Source organism: Nycticebus coucang, chromosome 23 (genome assembly GCF_027406575.1).
Source record: "Nycticebus coucang isolate mNycCou1 chromosome 23, mNycCou1.pri, whole genome shotgun sequence".
NCBI lineage: Eukaryota > Metazoa > Chordata > Mammalia > Primates > Lorisidae > Nycticebus > Nycticebus coucang.
Genome location: NC_069802.1, coordinates 27,425,448 through 27,439,450, shown reverse-complemented (window position 1 = coordinate 27,439,450; position 14,003 = coordinate 27,425,448).

Here is a 14,003-nt window from a genome sequence, read left to right as displayed (position 1 = left end):
ATTGCTCATGCAGACATACTAGAAAACAAGTTGGATTTATCTCTTGTGGCTCAGTTGTTTGACTCTTACAGGTAGGTGCAAGAAAAATATTCATACTTTCACATTTTCCATGTACATGGATAAGATGTCCATTAGAAGTACTGTTCATAAAAATAAAAGACTAAAAACAAAAATACATACTAACAAGAGAAAGGATGACTAAATAAACTGTGGTATATTTATATAATGAAGTGTCCAACAGCAGCAAAACAAACTCAGCTACATATAAAAACATAGATGCATCTATCTTAATAAGGGTATATGAGTACTAAGCCAAAAAGAGTTCCAGAAGACAACATGCAAAAAAATACCCTTTATTGTAATTAAAGTTGAGAACCAAAAGTAAACAACATCCATCTGAGGCACAGCTGAGTACGTAAAAATATAATTTTAGAAAACAACAAGATAAGCACAATGTTCAGGTTAGTCTTTATCTCAGATAGTGGAGCGAGAAAGTCAGAGGGATGGGAAGTATTCTAATTCTTAGGTCAGATGGTATATTTACAGGTTTTCATTATAATACCACTACAACTTGATAAATATGTGAGTGTATGAATAGATGAGTAAATGACCAAATAAATGAACAAAGAAGTCAGTATTTACATAAATAAATTAAAAAGTAATAAATAAGGAACATGCTTACATGAATTATTACGATCTGCGATGAACCAAAGTTTGTGATTAACATGAGTTTGTGCACTTGAGATTCATTAAAAATACAGTAGAATACATTATGAGCAGTGAGGACATTTTTTTTGTTTTTAGTTTAATTGCCAAGATTTGATTATTTTTTATATAAAAACCCAGATCAAATACCATTCTGGTACCAAATCACCATCTTCAAAACCAGCACACAGATTTTTAAAACATGATCTTGGTCTGTATACTTTTGTTTCATTTCTCATTTATTCATTCACTCATTTAATTTTATTCTAGAAATACTTAGTGAGCCATCTACTATACACTAGCAACTATATTCAGTAAATAGCAAATAAGTTTATAAACTTAATCCTAAGTCATGAATTAAGGCTCAATCCTAGGATAGGAACAAACCACTAATTATTACTGTGATACATGCTTCAAAAGTAGACTAGAATGCATAGAATTCTACTGGGGAAGAATTGTGAATGTTTCAAAAGTGGGAGATCAAAGATGAACACTGAAGCCTTTTCTGGGGGATCCTCTCTGATGAGGAATAGAACGGAGACCACAGGATGCCTAAAAAGGGTAGATGAGAAGGAAACTATCATTCCAGGTAAATAGAATACCTAGAAATGAGAGAATGACCCATTATAGGACATGTTAATACAATAAATCTGGATGGCTGGAGACGGGGTGAAGGCTTAATGATAAAGGCCTTGGAAGTTATACTTCATAAAATTTGAACCATACCCTAGAAGAAGTATAATTCCATTTTTTTTTAAAGCAGAAATATAGTAATAATGGACTTCCATTGCTAAAGATCACATTTTCTGCTGGGTGTAGAAAGAATTGGAGGAGAGACAGGAATTGAGGCAGGGAGATCCATTAGAAAGTTATTTCATGATGCATAGACAGAAGACAGACACTTTGGTTCACGTACAATGTGTTTGTGATGAAAACAGAAACTCCATTTACATATATATATTTATATATGTGAATATATATACATGTTATAATAAATTTATAAAATTTTGTAAATATGAAAGACACATTTTCAATAAACATTTAAAATCTGTCACATATTTGACCCTTCTGGCTCTTTGTACTGGATTTTAGATGATGCTTTTCAGATCTTTTTTTCCATTTATTAATTCTTTCTTCAGGTATAATATTTAATGCCTTTATTGATTTTTTTTTTTATTTCAGTGACTATATTTTTTATTTTCAAAATTTCTAGTTTTTCCAGCTGGGATTGTTTTCAGTAGTTCCATTTTTCTTTCTGCTTCAATCCCACTTTTTATTTCTTTAAAAATACATGTTTAAATTTTGTATCTGAGAATTTCAGTACCAGAAGTCTCTGGGAACGTTTAATGTTGCTTGTTGATTATTCTGACTTGCATCCTCTGCGTTAATTTTGGGATATGAATTCTCACTCACGTGATAGGCTTTGTCTTTAGAAATTCCGCAAGGCTTCTATTGCAGTGCCCTGCTCCAGAGAAAATCTGCGTTTGCCTCTGCCCGGCATTCTGGCATTCTACTAACGTCAGGGGATTTCGAATTCATTATTTTTAGCTTGCAGTTTGTCAGATCATATACACAGTACCAATAACTATTTCAGATACACTGGAGGGACAACTTGAATTTTACAAATTTTCCAAGAGACTTTCATTTGTACCTGAGCCTGGGCTAAACATGTTCATTTCCTTTGTATCTCCCTTTGCTTTCAGAAAGACTTTCCTTATCTGGTCCACATTTGTACTGAACTCGTGGCCCTTTAAGAGGCCCTTTGGCTCCTAATTCTACACACTCCCCTTGAGTGAGCCCAGGGTCATAAAGCGCAAGTCTCCAGGTTGTCAAAGATTCATGCACGCAGTCAAGGTCATGATGGCTTCATCCCCGTCCTATTTCCCCGTTACCAGCTTCCTCTATGCCCTCTTTACTTTTTACTTACAAGCTCAGCTATATACGGAGAGTGCAAACATGTATACACATTTTAAGAAAGAAAAATAACTGTCTTAAAATTGTAATACTCAAGTCCTGTTCAACTTCTGCAATTATAGGACTTGTATTCATCTTTTGGTATTGGTATATATTATCACAATTTTAGTGCAATTTTTTCTTTTTCTAAAATGTATATACATACTTTTGGCACCCTCTGTCTTTTCCAAGGTAATTATTATGTTACAATTCAATACTCCTGGCCGTTTTAGGGCAGGAAAGTTTTTCTGATCTGTAGTTAATCACGCTTTCAAATAGGTAAGTCCTTCGTGATTAATTAGACATGGAGAATATCCTCATAGTCATGTTCCCACAGCTTCACTTATGTTACCGACTACTAAATTTATGTGTTATTTTTCTTCTTTCCTAAGCCGTTGACCATTGTCTCTATTTCCACATCCATCATAGTCCTCTCAAACTCGGTATACTTAAAATAGGATGCCTCATCTTCCTTTCTTCCCACTTTTCCTCCTCTATCTGTTTCTGCCTAAATCTCAAGTCTCATTCTCATACCTAGGTCCATTAGCACAAGCTGAAATTCTACCAAAGGCTTTGAGGTTATCTGGACTGAGACGCTATGTATTGCCAAAAATCTATGCCCCATTATCCAGTGGGAATTAGAAGTAAGCCATATTCCTAGTTTTAGAATCAGTTGGTCATTGCTAAATGAAGAGACATCATGGACACTCCTACCTTGTGAGCTACGTCAAAGCAGTGAGTTTTCTTTTCTTTTCATATTCTTTTACCTGAGCAAGGGGTGCTGGGTTGACAGAAGGAGCACCAACAATAGGAGGAGTTATAACAATGTCACCTTCCAGGAGCAATGTCAAGGTCAAGTCACAAGGCGGAAAAGCAGATTCAGGGTAGCAGGTAGGGAGGAGGTTGGCAAAATCAGCTTTATCAAGACCTGAATATCTGCCAAAAAAATCACATGCGATACTTGGGACTCAGCCTGAAGAACAGCGAGTCAGAATGGTTGTATATTTAGAAATGTTGTTGAATGGAAAACTCAGAGTCACAGACCATATTTATGGCCATCACAGATGTTCATTTTTCAGACTGGAGTGTTAAGAGTTACCCAAATATCACTAAACTACACCTCAAGAAGAAAGTTGTAATATAAATAAATATTATAATTAAGAGCTAGAAGTGGAGAATATTCTCATATTTATACTCCCACTGCTTTACCTATGCTGCTTATTTGTAATAAATATTGCAAATTGTAATAAATATTACGGTTAAGAATACAAACAAGCGCTATCAGAATTTGGAGGGTTACACGTGCATTCTAGTTTCTGAGAGTAGAAAACACAGGCAAGAAGTAAATTTGTTTTTATAAATTAGGGCCCAATTTCAAGGAGCTTTGTCTGAAAGACAACTGCCCTCCACTTACTAAGGCAGCTATCTAGGCTGAGAAAGCTTCTGTCACCCTGTACCTATGTCATTTTAAATATAGAATCTGCTCAGGCAACATGGTACAGGAAAAGACACCTGTGGAGGTACAGACCAGCTCTTTCATACTTTGCCCTAAAGTGTCCTGTCGTATCTGACCACAGTCATTGGCCAAACCTAGTCTCACGACTTGACTCACTTTCATAGTAGCCGAGAATTAGAATGAGAGAAGATCAAAACATCAGGGAACAGATGAAGTGTCTACCAAAACCAATTACCTGATAGCCAAGAAATAATAAAATCTGGTTCTGATTTGTAGTTCGGAGAAGAAAAATGTCTGACATTGATTGCTTTTAAAAGGAATGATGAGAAGAAAATGTCTTAAAGAAGGTGGTGATCTTAGAATTTCAGTTCTATAATGAGGATAGGTACTGTTACTGGAAGCATAAATATACTTTGGTAAAGCAAATTTTTAGAATCAGCCTATTAGAATATGGGTTTAAAAAATATATTCTTGGGTAGTTACTAATCAACAGACGTAAAGTGTCAGTTAAGCCAAATGAGTAAGTTCTAGAGATCTGTGTAACAGTGTATGTTATCATGTTAACACTGTATGTATCAACAATATTGATAATATGTTTAAAATTTTGTTGAGAAGATAGATTTTATGTTAAAATGTCTTTGCCACAAAAAGTTAAAAATTTAAAGGATGCAGGGTAAAATGATGTCAATCATTATTCTTTGAAAGGTAGAATTTATTTTCTTCTTTTTTGTTCCTTTACATTTTCAAATTTTTGATAAGGTACATGTATTATATACATATAATACATTCCTAGATGTGATACCACGATGTACGTGCATTTCTGTGATATGAATGTATGCTTTTACAAAGTTAAAAAATATGTAAATTTGATCCTTAAATAACATGTGAATTGCAGGTGCTGACCCCCTCCAGCCAAAAATCTGGAGAAATTAAGATTAGGATGGTAAAATTATGTTAGCATTCTTATGTTAATTGCAGCATGAGAAACAAAAATGAAGATAGAGAAACAGTCCAAATGTCTACTGACAGATGAATGGATGAAGAAAATGTTGTACATGTATGTATACACCCCCCCACACACACAACCACAATGGAACATTATTCAGTCATAACAGGAGAAAATCTGTCATATGCAACAATATGGATTAGACTTGATACCATTATACTAAGTGAAAAAAACCAGACACATGTTTCTGCTTATAAGAGGTATCTAAAATAGTCAAATTCATAGAATCAGAGAATGGAATGGTGGTTGTCAGGGACTGGGGGCAGATGGAAATAGGGAGTCACTAATTGACAGCCATGAAGTTTAGTCAAACAAATTGACTAATCACTAGGAATTCTGTATAACATTGTCCTGACAGATGACAAAAATTAGTGCACCCAAGAATCTGATGAGAGTAGAGCTCATGTTAAGTGCTCTTCCCCCAAAACGTGAACTAAAATGACAATAAACATAGATCTAAAGGTGTTAGGTTTTCTATGCAATATTAATTACTTTTTGGATGAGATGAGAATGAAAAATTCTATGTAGGAAATACTTGGGCGATGCCTGTGAGACTTCCAAGTGAATACAGGATGACATCCAGAGAGAAGGAAAAGAAAAAAAATTAGAAACATGAAAAAAAAGTTGTCAAAATGTAAGCCATCACCTCTCAAATTTGTCATAGATAACAGACCATATTTTCTGATCTATATAAATGTAAAAATCACAGATATTTCATTAAAATAGAGATTAAAACAAAGACAGGCTATGAGATTGTCTCATGATTTATTGCCAAGCGTAAGTTAATTTCTCCTTTCATTTGTTTTATTTCTCCTTTTAACTACATTTCCATAACACGCCCCTCCCTTTACCTGTTTTATATGGTTGCCATCTCCACCAGCCTAGGCACAAAAAATTCTTGAACTTCAATGTGCACCAGAATCATCTTGGGTGCTTGTTAATAGCCCAGACTCAGGTTCTACTCCAGAGGTACTCTGGGGCTGATGGCAGGCATTTGCACTTCAAAGAGCTTCCTGAAGGTTCTGATTAATTAATTCATTCATCCAATTATTCAATTCATTCAACAAATATTTATTGAACATTTGATATGTGCCAAATCCTGGAATAGAATAAAAAACAAAGCAAGCAAAGCTCCCTGCTCTTATAAAGTTTATCCTTGAGTGGGGGTAAGGAAGGAAGGAAGTGACAGGCACGTAAAAAATACATAAATAAGAAAATAATATATTAGACATGAGGGCTATGGGGCACATGAAAACTTGGACTTGCTTACATTTAAGTCTTCTGTTCATATTAAATAGTATCTTTGCATTGGTCCTAGGCAAGAATTTTATATTCCTGTGTAGCAAGTCTAAATTCCCCAGGACAATATTCCATGAACATGAGTGTAAAGGCTTCTCTTTATTTCTCTTTAACTAAAACAAACTTGTTCTTGGGCTCCTGTTTCTCTTAATGACTTATCAACCTTGTGAATTTGAGAGGTTTCATGTTGAATTTCTAACTCCAGAGACTCCCTCCTCTTGCTCCCCCTGTACTACACAGCAAGGTTTACCCATGATCCTGGCAAACAGGGAGAATGGTTTTGGTCAGGGCTATTGTTTCTTGGTGGGGCCTGCTGAATTTTGCCATCTGTTCTTTTGCAGCAGTAAAGATGAGCAAGGAGCTCACTGAATTCTTGCTGGCTGGGCTCCAGCTCCAACTGATGCTGTTGGTTCTCTCAAGTCACTTTGTTACTAGAAGTGACAATAGGATTAAGACTTTTCCATTGTTAATCTGGCAGCAAGCTTGAGTTGTTCACTCAAAGCCTCCCTGTAGTGACCCCAGGGCAGATCCATGGATCCATGGGTTTTCTCTGTGTTGTCTTGGAGTTCAATGAGCTTCAGGGAATTCTTTGTCTGAAAGGTCATTTATCTCCATCACTCCCTGATTGGCCACTGCGTTTGGTGAGGTCATGTCTTCCTGGATGCTCCTGATGGCTTTGGATGTTTGTTGATGTCTGGGCATTGAAAAGTCAGGCATTTGGGAGCCTGGGGAGATGGAAGCGCCTCCTGCATTAATTAGAAGTATATTTTAAATTAAAAGTATTAAAAAAATTAGAAGTACAATTTAATTCAACATATTAAATATATAATTCTAATATTTTATCTTCAAAGGTATGATTAATTATATTTAACAATTTATTTCTTTATGCATTTTTCTCTTTTAAAAGTTTTTCCATAAAGAACAAATATTACTTCTAAAATTAGGAAAAATAATAGAAACTTTCATGTTTGTTAACCTTTATAGTAATTGCACTGGAAACTCTCAAAAGACCCAAAATATTAGGTTAAAATTTTTTCAATAGAAATACAAATGCTAGCTTCTTAAATTATGCTTTTCTTATTCTCATCGTTTTATTCTGAAAGAATTTCAGAAACAAATCTAAGCACTTTGAGATTTAAATATGAGGAAGTCATTCCCTTCTCCCTAAAACTCTCCCCCAGGGAAAGTATCCTTCCTTTAAAAGTGTGTAGATGATAATTTGGATACAAAATATAGGAAATAATACTTCTTCGAGAATGATTTTTGAATACTAAGAATTTAAAAATTTTTAATTCAAAAATTTTAGATAATTTTTAAAGCTTAATAAATTGTTCAGGTCAGAAGTATTCATACTTAAGACACCCCCTAAGGGGTATGTTAGTGTAGGCCAGATTCTCCTTTGTGTAGGGAACACATGAAATTTTGGAATTATGGTTGAGAAAGAGCTATTTCATTATTATCTTTGAGGTGAGATGTTAGATATAGTCTAAATGTATAGTTTATTTTTTATTATTATTTTTTTTAGAGTCCGAGTCTCACTTTATTGTCCTTGGTAGAAACATCACAGCTCACAGCAACCTCCAACTCCTGGGCTTAGGTGATTCTCTTGCCTCAGCCTCCCGAGTAGCTGGGACTACAGGTGCCCACCACAATGCCCAGCTATCTTTTTTCGTGCAGTTTGGCCAGGGCCAGGTTCAAACCTGCCACCCTCGGTATATGGGGCCAGTGCCCTACCAACTGAGCCCAGGCACCGCCCTAAATGTATAGTTTATATTGCAGATCTATACAGACCATACTCAATACAGAGAAAAATAAGTCAATACTACACTTATATCATCAATAAGCATAGGGTATATGTCAATTAAATGGACAGTACTGTTGTTTATTTTCCTTCCGATACAATGAGTGAAATATAATAAGGATGATAAATGTATTTAGATAGACATTAAATTATTTAAAGTCAGAAAAGTTATTTTCTGTTTTTTTTCCATCAATTTGATTCATTAAGTCCAAGTTATAAGTAGAGAGATTGAGAAAGTTTTACACTCATGAGAAGTTGTCTGAGTCGAAAGTTTGCCAGTGACTTCATATAGTTTGAATTTGTACTTCTGTAAGCCCTTCTCTGTAAAATAAAGTAAATCTAGGTTCTAACCACCTGGTTTAGCACTTCTGGAAATATAATCTGGGGATTCCTGCAGGTCCCTACGATGCTTTCAACAGGACTATAAAGTCAAAATTATTTTCATAATATTAAAAATTATTTCTTTTTAACTCTTATTTTCTAATAAATGAAGGGTGGAGTTTTTCAGAAGATAAATGAAACGTGATAATGACATTGCTTTGATGATTAACAGAACACACATTCACATTTTCTTTCTTTTTTTTTTTTGAGTGTTGTGGATTTGGATTTATTACATGGATTAAAGCTGACACAATTGCGGGGAGACACAGAGAAATGAAGGGGTGGAGGGGGAATTGGAGGGTGAGCAGGAAAGTCACTAAGCAATCCTGTTGAATTGAATTGGCTCAGGTGGAATCTAAGAAGCCAAGCATAAGTTTCACAATTTTACTTTCTAAGACAGTAAATGTTACTAGATGAAATTCACATAAATGTAAGCTTTGCAGGGTTCTTATTGATTTGTTAAATTTTCAGAATTTTAAAGTATGCCAAGATCAAAATGTTTAAGAACTGATGATTTAATTCATTAAGTTGATCCATACCCTTTCTAAAATTAATAGTGGCCCCACATTTCCTCTAAAGCTGATACATTCAGCGTTTATTTCTGTTAGTGTTCCTTCTTTCTGTTCTTTCTTATCTCATTCCGAGTTTCTTTGACATCGCATTGTCTTTCTCTGGGTTCTGTCCTGTTCTTGGAGTTTTCAAATACAAAACAAAAGCTAAATCTGAAGTTTTTCCTCTAACAAATAAAATATATTAGTTTAAAACATATCAGAGTGCTAAAATGTTAAAATAGATATAATTAAGATTTAAAGTGTCACATGTCAAATAATAAAGTGAGATAGTCAGATAGTCCAGACAGATAGTCTAGTCGGGGCCAGAGAAGGGTAAGCAAACCTGGTGGCCTTGAACTTACTTGGTATGTATGAAACAATCAGAGGAGTAAGGAAACTGGGAGCGAGATATCTGGGGCGTACTCTGTGTTAGAATCCCTATGCAAACCTCCAGGTATGTTACTTCAGTGAACCACTCTGCTTTGATGTAAGACTCTTGCATTTGGAAGAGAATGTAATTGATGATGTGTGACTTCCATCTGAGAAATCTGGAAGACCTGGGTTCTGTGGATGGGTTAAAGCAAAAATGTTTGAGATGGACATGAAACTTCACACCCCCAAGAAAAGAAAGTATGAGTGATTCTGCTGGGCCAAGCATGAGTGATGGGGCGTGTTCTATTCATACATATGCATGCATAGATTAATGCATGGAATCACATTTACCTTAATTTGAGAAGCTGTGAAGGCCAATTTGAAAAAAAATGAGTATATTGGTGAGAAGAATTGAGAGCAATAAAATTGGGAAGGTGGTCTCCAGCCAAAATGAGTTATCTGCTCTGCTTTAATTCGAGATGTAACAGAGCCCCTAGATGTTACTTTGAGGAAATATTTAGGATAGGCTTAGAAATTCTTCCTTTTTTTTTCATCTGGCAGTCACCATGAACAGCCTGTAAAATGACCAATCAGGATTTTCACCTTGCCCATAATCTTTCCAAGAAGCATGCTCACAAAATAGCATTTAACAGATTATGGACCACTGCAGGACTGGCAAAATTTCATGAGCTGTTCATGTCAGTCCACTCATTATAAGGTAATGATTTGACTTTAGAATCTACCAAATGTATTGATTAGTGCCCCAGATATTAACATCTGCTCCTATGGCAATCCATCATGAAACAGGCAAGAGTACGAAAACGATTAAAAAAATTGTTTCCTTAAAGTTAACTTATGTTTCTTTAAATACACATTTGTGAACTGACAGCCAACTCTTTACACAAACTGAAAAGAAATGATACTTTTAAATTTAGGACTCAACCTTCAGAGCTAGACTTAAAGGAGCAATCATACCTAGGACACACGTGTGTCCTGCCCCAACTCTTGATATTGCAAGTTCAAGCACTATTTTATCTCCTAACATTCCTGCTGCAAATTAATTTCACTTATCTCCTGAGGGAGATTAATTTTATGTCTAGTTTTGATCTGCTTCCACTCTTTCTCTTTACTTTGACAGAATGGTCTTTCTGAAAATGAGTCAAAAGCAGATCTGATTATGCTACATTGTGTTTAAATTCTCAATGATTCTTCTTTCTTTTCAGGATGAAGGTTAGACTGATCCAGATGGCAAAAAATATATCAGCCTTCAGATCTCAGCTTAGTTATTACATCCTCGGAGTAGCTTTCCCTGAGCTTTTCAACCAGGTAAATTTCACCTGTTAAGCCTTCATTGCAGCACGCGTTTGTTTTCGTTTTAGCATTTAGCACAACTGTATTTTTACAACTGGCATCACTGTTGACAAAATGTGTCTCCCTCCCTAGTCTGTCAGTTCTATAAGGGCAGGGACAAAAGCTATCTTTACAACCTATCCAATGCACAGTCACTAACACAGAAGTAATTTAACAAATCGGAAAAACTATATATAGTTGATATTTTGATATGTGAATTAGTAGATAAATCTATGATATTTACACCATGATTCTGTGAGCGTAATAAGCGATGATGACATTTTGTGCAGAAAATATCATCATCGCCTATTACATTCACAGAATCATAGTGTGTTTTGGAAGATACGTATTTTTTAAATCTTTTATTCCCAATGCCTCATTACTTAGATAAGAAAATTAAAGCCCTGAAGCCAAATGACTTGTGCAAAATTATACAATCAGAATGAAAACTGGGTTTATAATCTGAGTCTCCATTGGTACACTGAGCTTTTCCTTTGATGTTATAGAGCTCCCCTTACCCAAATCTCTTTCTAAAAGTTCAAGCTGAGGGCCACAGTGAATTAGTGTAGCAGTTGGGTCCTGAATCGTCCTCTAACCTTGGGGACCATCAAACAGATAGTGGATGATCCTGAGTCTGGTAAAATTGTATTTGGCATCATCTGTTCATAGTCTAAGAAAAATCCGCTCCTTCCCTTTCTTAGGCTGGTTGTTGTCTACATACATATCATGATTACAGGAGGACTAGGAAATTGAGTCTGAGGGAACTGGGAAAATATACATACTGCCTTAAAAAAGAAAAAGAATTCAATACTCGGAGACAATGATAGTAGCCCAGCCGGCCTGGTCACACAGCCACACGGGGGCTAGGGCACAGCTTTAGCTGCAATTCATTCATCTCTAAACTCCTTTAAAAGATGCTCTCATTTCTAAAGTGCTTTGATTCTGGAAAAAAAAAATGTCCCAAGGAATTCCTTTTCTCATTATTTTTTCTTAACCGTCCATTTTCTGGTCATTTGTTTTAGACATTTGCTGCCTCTTAATTATAGCAGTGCAACTCAGTGTGAACTGAACGCCACTCATCTCCGCCTCATCCCAATGTCCCATTACAGAGTGGATCGGGTTAAGGAATGCCTTTGCTCCCTTGGGTAGGGTGGGGTTACCCCTGGCTAGTCAGGTAGAGTAGTAGGTTGGCCATTTAACCTCCCTCCATTCTCCATTTCACTCCCTTTCTTGTGAACACAAAAGAACTTTAAGGGATATGTCCTCAGCATTGAAATGCCAACCCTAGTTGGTACTTTGAAAACTCAAAGCCTTTTACAAGATGAATGGCAAACTGTGGATGACAGCTCCCGTGGAGCCATTATTGAATCGCAGCCCTGATGACTGCATTACTTTGGATTTAGATAAAAGGCTCCATACAAGACAAATGGTAGAAGGACATCAAACAAGACTGTGTCCATACAGTGACAGAAGCAATCCAGTTGAAGAAGCTGTTGATTTCCCCAAGGCTACGTACTATTTCTTCCTGAGTAATTTATATTAAGGAACTAAAGATTATATATTCATCTTCTATTTATACTTTTCTCTAAAAATACAAATGTCCGGTTGTCAATGTGAAGCCTTCTGCTCTTGCCGGGAAGGGAAATACGGATATGGGAACACGTTAATTATTTTGTATTGTGTTTTATTTAACCACAATAGCAGTGTGTGTAAAGGTTATAGACTGAGAGTTACAATCTATAATGATCAGATAAAAAGATTAGTCAGCAAATCAATAGTTCCCTGTACCAACAGGAAGCTCAGTATATTCAAGGCTACAATGAGTACAAAGGGTGCAGATAAACATCGGGCACCTTTATTTAGATGAAAACTAATTCTAGAGAACTTCCACCACATCATTAATTATGTACCAACCTTCAGGAGGCTGAACTGGGTGAAGTGTCATTAGGAGCTTTTGGAATATGCTGGAAAATGTTTCTCGCTCTATAAAAATGTATACAATCAGAGCTTTTTTTTTCTTTTTTCCTTTCTGTTGGGCTGGCAGATGTTCACACAATCCCAGTTGCTCAAAATGGTTTCATGTCTTGAACTTGCATTTTTTTGTGTCCTAAATCTTGGGAACAAGCATGCCGCAGGCTTTAGCTTCAGAAGTACTATCAAAATTGTTTAAAACGTGGATTTAAATGTTAATCTACTTAATAGGGAAATAGCCCCCTTCACATAAGCTTTATCCTAAAATAGCTTACGATGTTGACATTTTTTTTTAATTTAATCTTATGCCTCTGCAATGTAATGGATTTTGCTTTTATTAACTTTCATAGTAACAGTTTCCCTTACTTTTCTTGTTTTATTTGGCTTAATTACCTTCCTTCTACCCCTCTCTTATATGAAAGCTAATCCATTGAAAAGTGTATTTGGATTGGCTGAACTGTGGACTTTGAATAGAATCTTCGGAGTGGAGTAGAAGAGCTGTGTAAATTAAGATCTCTTCTGGAATTACATGTTCCTTCATCCACTTGCATAATACTATCTTTTGAATGGGGATCTCCCTTTTAGCATTTTTTATTTGGGTTATTTTCTGAAATCAGACTTACTCGTCCAGAGAATGATTCAATTATTCAAGAATTCATCAAGACTAAAGCAGAATATCATTTATTTACAATAGAGTCATACAAAGAACAGATCTCCATAAACTCATAATTTTTAGACATAGCTTTAATGGTGTCTAATAATGATTCCTGCTTTGTACCAATAACTAATACAAAAAAAAAAAAAAAGGAAAGAAAAGAAAAATCTAAACTAGTATTTTTTTATCCACATTTTTGCATGTTAGCATGGGTGTGTATTGATTTACACCTTCTGGGTCAAATTACTCCCTTAGATGTGCTCTTATAACCCTCTCATACTAAATCTAATATGAAAGACAACCTGTATTATCTTTCTTAAACACAAAACACAGAGAGAGAGAGACTGGGACTGTGTGGCTGTGTGTAGTCCATCTCTGGGTATTCGTAAACAACCCTGGCTATTGCTGACTGCCAAAAAGAAATTGTGCTGTCTTTCCTGTAGCCTTTTGGAGGTTGTATGCTTGGCAACAGCTTCTTTGCACTGAGCTTACTTTGTGGGTAT